Here is an 8,015-nt window from a genome sequence, read left to right as displayed (position 1 = left end):
TAAGATAAATATGAAATAATATTTAAATTTTGGAAAGAACTTCGATTAATGTGAGCAGTATAATGAACAGGTAAAGTTTTTTTTTCTTAGATTATTTTAAGCACACAATATTTGTACATTTTGAAATATCTGTTTAATTAAAATATTACCAGTTTATTATACTGGGCATATTCATTTTAGTTCTTTCCAAAGTCGAAATATTAGTTCATATTTATCTTACATGCTTTTCTCAAAATTCAACACGATGTTCACACAAATACAAGTAAACAATAAAACTTGTAGAAAGATTCCTCATCTAAAACATTTTTTTTAATTATTACAGAACATCAACATTTATGTACTTCTGCATTTTAAACTATATTTTTGATTACATAGAAAAGCACATTGGGTCATTAAGCATGAAATGTGCTTCACAAATAACTGTTGACTTGACAAACAAATGTATATTTTTTGTTGGTTTGTTTTAAATATGTTTTCCAAACGAACATTTGATTTTTAAACAAATCTAAAATATGTTTTGTGATTATTTTTTTCCAATTTAACTCTCGTGTTTGATTAAAGTTGTCATGAATTTCATCAAATACCAAACTCATTTATAGATGACAATAACATTAAGCTATTTTTAAAGGCTAATCATCTTGCAAAATAATAATAATGAAAAATAATAAACTGTCCTGGTCTGTGCATGAGTTGAGCAAAGTCATATTTTTGCACACAGCTTTGTGATTTTTAAGATTCAGCTGTTTGTTTTTGACGTTCTTAATTTTGGACACACTGTTTATAAATGTTCAAAAAGCTGTGTGCCAGACTGTATATAATGTGTCCTTACGTGCGTCAAAGAAGAATGGATTTAAAGAGACTTATTCAGCAGTGCCAACCTGAAGACCAGCATCCATCAGGTTCAGTCACATAACATCAGTCCATTCGGACGCTCATGCTGTCCTTCTGAACTCTGCAGCTGTATCTTTAAAATGTCCTCGAGGTTCACTGAGCTCCACAGAACTTTCTGGTACCGTCAAGCTCACTCGCCGTGAGTGATCGAGCCTTTTCTTCTTACCGAATCATACAATGTTCAGCCTTTCACATGGCTTGCGTTAGGAAAACAGTCTAGTAGTACGAAAGCAAGGGGGAGAGGTACGACGGGTAGGAGGAAGAAAAGGTGGCGAGAGCAGGACTCTGACACTAATGCAATTTGAAACTGTCTGTAATGTCTTGTTTCTAAATTGGAAAAATTGACCCTCCTCGTAGAGGTGACACAAGCCTTCACTTCGAGAGGTTTCTCTGGCTAAGTGGAGGTTTGGGAGCGGGCTGTGTCTGAGCCTGAAGGCCGGGCAAATATTTCATGAGTAATTTAATATGTGGAACATGAAAGCGCACTTCACTCGAGATCTTCGCCCGGATTCAGACAGTGATCTGGTCGCATGGGGAAGAAAGAAAAAGTCAAAAGGGCAGACCAACGAGTAGTTAACGCTGCACGCCAACTTTCCTCCTAAGGCTCCTTAAAGTATCGAAACTAACATTGATCTCAAACGTTGTTTTGTCTCCAGGAGGAAATATTTAACTGAACTTTGACCTCCTTCATTATTTTTACATGTTGAGCCTATTTTAAATAGAAGACTGTCAAAGAGGGGGGCCTCTTAATGATTGCACTTTTAAGTGCTACTCTGGTTATCATATTAATAACTAGTTCTATATTTCTTCAGAAACTTACAAAATAATGAAATGCCACTGTAAGGTGCACAATTTTACTTACAATTTTATTCAATACAATACAGTTTATCTATATAGCACCGAGTCACAACAGCATTGCCCATAAACATTAACATACATTAAAAGCCAAGTAGTAAAGTTCTCTAACGAAGCAGCGGGTTCCATCGCAGTCTCTCATCTTGAGCAAGCACAAAGGCAACAGTGGAAAGGAAAAACTTCATTTTTAACAGGAAGAAACCTCCAGCAGAACCAGGTTCAGGACAAGTGGCCATCTGTTTCAACCAGTTGAGGGGTTGAGAGGACAGGAAGTAGAAACTGAAACAGAATGGAAGGTCCAGGTGTACTTTAGAGGAACGACAATAAAATAAAAACACACAGGATGGAAAAAATTACAAATAAACGGGTAGAGTAAGTAAAGACAGCAGCAGAGTGAGGAAATGTCCATTTGTCCTCCAGTCGTCTAAGCTTATAGCAGCATAACTACCGGATAGCTCAAGGAACCCAAGCTGACTCTAACTATAGGATTTACCAAAAGGGAAAGACCTGGAAGTTGGTTCCACAAGAGAGGAGCCTGACGACTGAAAATAATTCATCCAATTCTATTTTGGAAAATATAGGAACCACAAGTAAACCTGCAGTCTGACAGCAAAGTGCTCTGTTAGGAAAATATGGAACAATAAGATCTGTAATATAAAATGGAGCTACGTTGTAGGTCAGAAGTAGGATTTTGAATTTTATTCTGAATTTGACAGCCAATGGTGTACAGTAGCCCCTTGTTTTTCGCAGGGATCCGTACCCTGAAGCCCCGCGATAAGTGAAAAACAGTAAAGTAAATGGACTGTAATAATATAGCACCTTTGAAGCTACTCAGAGCTTTACACTACAATTTGTGCCCTCATTTACCCATTCATACAGCACTTTACTACAGTATACAGAGAATAATCAGAGCTTTATCACATTCATACACAGATGGGACACATCGTAGGCAATGAGGGGTTCAGTGTCTTGCCCAGGGACACTTCGGCATGTGACTGCTGGTGGAATTGAACACCCAATTCTTGCATTGGAGGAGGACTGCTCTAACCACTCAGCCACAGCCGCCACAGATAGTAGTATAAGTATGGATGGATGGATGGATGGATGGATGAATAGATGGATAGAGCATTTTAAACCCTTCCCACACTCTTGCAATATTCTAAACAATGTTTCTAAAAGAGCACGTCATGATTTCAGCTCCCTGCCTCCACTGAGCTCTGCCAGCGCTCTTGGCCACACCCACTTCTCCGCTCTGCATGAGATCAGCTGATCAGCTGCAAGAGGAAGCTTATTCTGTGTGGGCTGTACAGAGGTGCAGGAGGTGCAAAATAATTTATTTTAAATAAAAATGTCATGCTGATCATGCGGCTCATCCCTCAATCAGTCAGTTGTGTCATTGTAAATCTTACTTAAAAAAAAAAATGGCAACAGAGTGAGGCCGCGAAATAGCGAGGGACTACTGTAAATCTAAAACTGGAAAAATTTGCTCTCACCTACACATTTAATGTATTTGCATATATAAACTTTTTTTTTCTTGTGCACATTTTCTGTTTGTGTTTAGTTGTTGTCATTCCCTATTTAAATGTGAATTTATTATTTTATGCATTGTGTTTAAAGCAATATATAGTTCTGCTTTAGTGATAAATTTCTGCCATTTGTTATGATGAAGCAATGGAAAGGAAGCAAGCTGTGATTTCAGTTTAACAGTTTGAATTAATTTCAAAGTACATCATAATATTTTAGTATCTCAGGTAATAAAAATGTAGTTTCTTGAAAGGCATTAAACATTTATTGGATGGAGAACTAAGTAAAAAAAAAAAAAACTTATGCTTTAAGTTAGAAAGTCAAGATGGTGTCAGGCCAATTAAGAAAATGTAGTGAAAGTAAATCTTAGAAAAATGAAAATGACCCAAGCTTTCTCACTCTCAATGCCAACAGTGGTACATTTTACCATTCTGGCTACTATAACCCCAGTAAATGTACAACAGCTTTGTAAAACATAATGACAACAGGATAAATATGATGCTAAATAAATAAATAAATTAAAAAAAACATAATTTATATGTTCCTGAGAGGTGGACTCAAACTATTTGAAAACTCTGCATGTAGAGAAGAACAGTATCATGTGACACACTGAAACATAAAGACGGACGAGTCCACAATTTACTTAATAATTAATTGATAAACAGGCAAGAAGCTTTGAAAGTGAATGGCTTTGTGTTTCAACCAGTATCTTTTGCTTCTAAAACTGTTTTTCTTCAGTCTGAACAAACGTGAAGTCGTGTTGTCTGCAGGAAGTCCCAGATGATTCTTTAGTTGTGGGATATTTCAGTGACAAACATGACATTGACCACAGAAAACTGTCTCTGTGTCCCTGAGATGGACTGGAGACCTGTCCAGGGTGTCCCCCACCTCTTGCACAGTGAAAGCTGGACATGGGCACCAGTGACCACCGCGACCCAATAAGGAAGAAGCGAGTAAAGATAATGGATGAACACATACATTTTCAGTGTCTCCTCAGGTGGATCTCATGAACGGCTAATGATGTGAAGAGAAGTGTAAATGGATTTTATAGTCTCTTATTCCGCCATTCTCACATTCATACAGGGCTTTCTATTTATTTTATACAATTTTGTCCAATATCTCACTCGTACAGAGATAAGTGAAGGGGCAAATGGTTCAGCATCTTGTCCAAAGTAACTTGAGCACCCCACAGGGGATGAGAATCAAACTCCCGACCCTCCGATTGAAAACAGCCTCCCTACAGCTGGGCCAAGCCAACCCCATAGCAATTACAGTGAAAAGGGGATTCCAGGGTATCCGCATGCAGTTCCAGCTCATCAGTCTGACACTTTGACTGGTGTCACTGGATACATGTAAGCGTTTTCACAACACACTGAGGGAATGCATCACTGCTTCACGAGAACAGCCTATTCAGCTGTGTGTAACACTATAACTATAAAACAGATCGTAGCTTGACGCAGCTGTGAGTCGGTATTGAATTCGTTGCCCAGTTGTTTGAAATATTTGACAGTTGATGACATATAAACAATGTTGCATGCACTTACTGTAACATGCATTATTTGCTCTGACGATGTCTCCATAAGAGAGCAAAGAGAGCTCTGGAACTAAAGAGAAACGGTTCTGTGATGAAAAGCAGCCGTGGCGCAGTTCGTGACAGCTTGGTTTTATGTGCACGTCATAAAATATGCTTAATAAATCCAATATTGTACCATGATCTGTGCTTTTGCATTTCATATGTTTAAAATGCTTTTGACATTATTGCCATGAAAAAATAAATTGTTTTAAAAGAAAGAGAAAAGTACTGTAAAACACTTAATGCTCCAACGGTTGCAGGATTGTGATGTGGCAAAAATCAGATTTTTTTTTTTGTTTAATATTTTTATTGTTTACCAGAAAACCACAGATTTTAATATAAAATAATGCATGAATGAACCTTAATGGCAGATCAAAGAAAGTTTCATGCTAGTTTTATTTTGGTTTTCCTTTTTAAAAGTGTGTTTAAAAAATAAAAATAAAAAGTAGGTAGGTAGAGATGTAGGTATATCTTAGATACTTATATACTGTTTTTATACTTTATATCATTTGCTATTTCTGGGTGTAACTGGGATCTTGTGTGCACAATTTCATTCCACCTCATGTACCACATGTGATGAGAATGACAATAAAGAAACTTGAAATTAAATCAGTTTACGTATGTTTGACATTTTACTATTTCTGGTTTAGTGTTAGAAATAAAAAATATGCAATATATCTGCAAAGCTCCTTGTTTAAATCGGATAAAAACAATTTAGTTCAGATTGTTGAGTGAAGCGCTTTGAGTATCTTGATAAAATAGAAAGGTGCTTTATAAGTACAGTCCATTTACCATTTATTCTTTCAGATAAAACTTTAGAATTAAAGTGGAAAAAAGAAAAACTGAAAAAACTGTCAGTAACACATTTCATAGCATCAGAAGTTTATTATCACTGTAACGAGATACAACGAGAATATAATATAATCTAAAATGAGTTATATAACCACTGTAATGAAAATATTTTGACTCAAACATGTCAAATGATTGCCTGCTGAGCTGAAACATCTCTTTTTTTCTTCTTCTTAAAATATTTACAACAAGCTACCCGTTTGGACTGCAGGCGAACCAATTTTGCACATTAAACCCGTTAGCAGGACTATTCCATTGTGCAACATGTGGTTTGTCAATTTCTTGATTAAATTAACAATCCACTCTGTGCAGAAGACCTCCTCTTTCATGTCAGAATGTTTCACTCCAGATGTGTTCTGCATTGCTCAGCGCTGGAGTCGTCTTCACAGATGTGTAGGTTATCCAAACCATATGCATTATTTCATCCCCATCCGTGCTCCGATAACGAGACAGATTGTTTCTCTTCTCCTGAGCTCAGGGGATGAAGCAGAAATCATTTCCAAAAAGAATTTCAGACTCCGCTTCGTGAGACCACAACACAGTTTTCTCATTGATCTCAGTCCGTCTTAAAAGTGCTCAGAACCAGAGAGGGAACCAGAGTTTCTGGATCTTGTTTACGTTGTCACATTTAGAATAGAGTTTTGACTTGCAACCGCCTTTAATAACTTTAAAACCATTTCTTTTGGATGCAGTGCTGCCTGTGGGCCTGAATATATAAAGATCACAGTTAGGGCTCAAACCAGAGCCTTGAGGAAAGCTAATGATTTCATGTCAGTGGAAAAGTCTGTATAGATTTTATAAAGATAAACTCTAAATTTATTAAGTTTGCTGTTTGAACTCGTCTATCCTTACGTCTTTTGTTCCATATGGCCAAACATTTTTGGAACATGTTGTGGTAGCTCAAAAAATAAAAAGCCCTGCAATCAAAAACATCCCTTCTGCAACAGTTTGTTTATCTCAATAGTGTGCTCCATTAAAACCAGTAGATGTGAGTTGACTGCAACAGATGTATTCCACGTTTCTCAGGAAAACAAGACGAGCACAGGTGTGACATCGCCTCTCCATCCAGAGGTCCTGATGTTGTGCACGTTCTTGCTCGGACTCCTCTGAGATGCCCAATGGAAGGTGAGGTTATTGTTGTTTAATCTGGCTTGAGCTGCGGCTGCTAAAACAAATTAAGATGGCTGGTCACCAAAGAAAGCCCAGAGATACGAGCAGCTCTGCACTTCACACGAGAGCTTTTCTCTCCTCTCTCAAGTGGCTCGCGATGGTGTGAAACTGCTGACATCAGAATCGATCTCTGTCAACACTCTGTCATTTCAGATTCACAGGGGATGCTGACAACTGCGGCTGGAAAAAGGAGCCGCAAAGAAGGACACGCATCTACACACCTCTGAAGAAGACGGGAGGTGAGCAGATTGGAAGGAAGTGTGCAGCTCTCCCTTGTTTTGTACCCGTCATGTGTTGAGTCTCAGGTGTGTTCTGATGAAGCTGCGTGGACTCGGATGGACTGTGGAAAGAACAATAATTAAAAGGAAAAACTGTTGCTCAGATCTGTGCTGCTGCAAGCCTTACTGTGAAAATGCTGCAAGAGGATTTAAGATGAGACAGAGCTTTCAGTACAAAGGAACATGCACACAAGATCTAAAAAAACCAAAACCAGATCATCTAAAAATACCAGCAATTAAGTTTTAAACGGGTCAGACATGTGTGAAATGTTTTGATGTGAAAACAAAGTGTTTATTGTGGTGCAGGATTGATTTTATTGTCCTATGTGTAGAAAGCTGGAGGAGTTGAAAAGTTTGAAGGACTTCCTGCGTTCTGTGGAGCACTTCGGTGGTCTCAGTCTACGACTGAAGGCGCTGCGGTGAGAGTCCAGGGTGTCATGCAGGGGGGTGTGACGTGTTGTTCAGGATCTGGAGCAGTTTCCTCAGCATCCTCTGCTCGGACACCTCTTGTCAGAGACTGCAGCTCCACTCCCAGAACTGAACCAGCTTTTTTGATGAGTTTATCAAGTCTGTTAGCCTCAGCTTTCTTCACCCTGCTGTCCCAGCACCACGGTGTAGAAGAAGACGCTGGAGACCACCGAGTGGTAAAACATCTGCAGCACGGTCCTGCAGATGTTAAAAGACCCGAGTCTCCTCAAAAGAAAAAGGCGACTCTTTCCCTTTCTTGTTGGTGTTAGCTGTCCAGTTTATTGTCTAGGTGGACCCCCAAGCTCTTCGAGTTTTATGCAGTAAATTAACGGTTTTCAAACAGGGGTCCCCGGAACCCTGGGGGTCCACAAGCTGGTGCTTCGGGGTCCACAAAAAAAAAAAAAAAA

The sequence above is a fragment of the Nematolebias whitei genome, chromosome 7, assembly GCF_014905685.2.
Source record: "Nematolebias whitei isolate Nwh7 chromosome 7, NemWhi1, whole genome shotgun sequence".
NCBI lineage: Eukaryota > Metazoa > Chordata > Actinopteri > Cyprinodontiformes > Rivulidae > Nematolebias > Nematolebias whitei.
The sequence above is the reverse complement of the archived record's forward strand: the minus strand, read 5'-3'. Positions refer to the sequence as shown.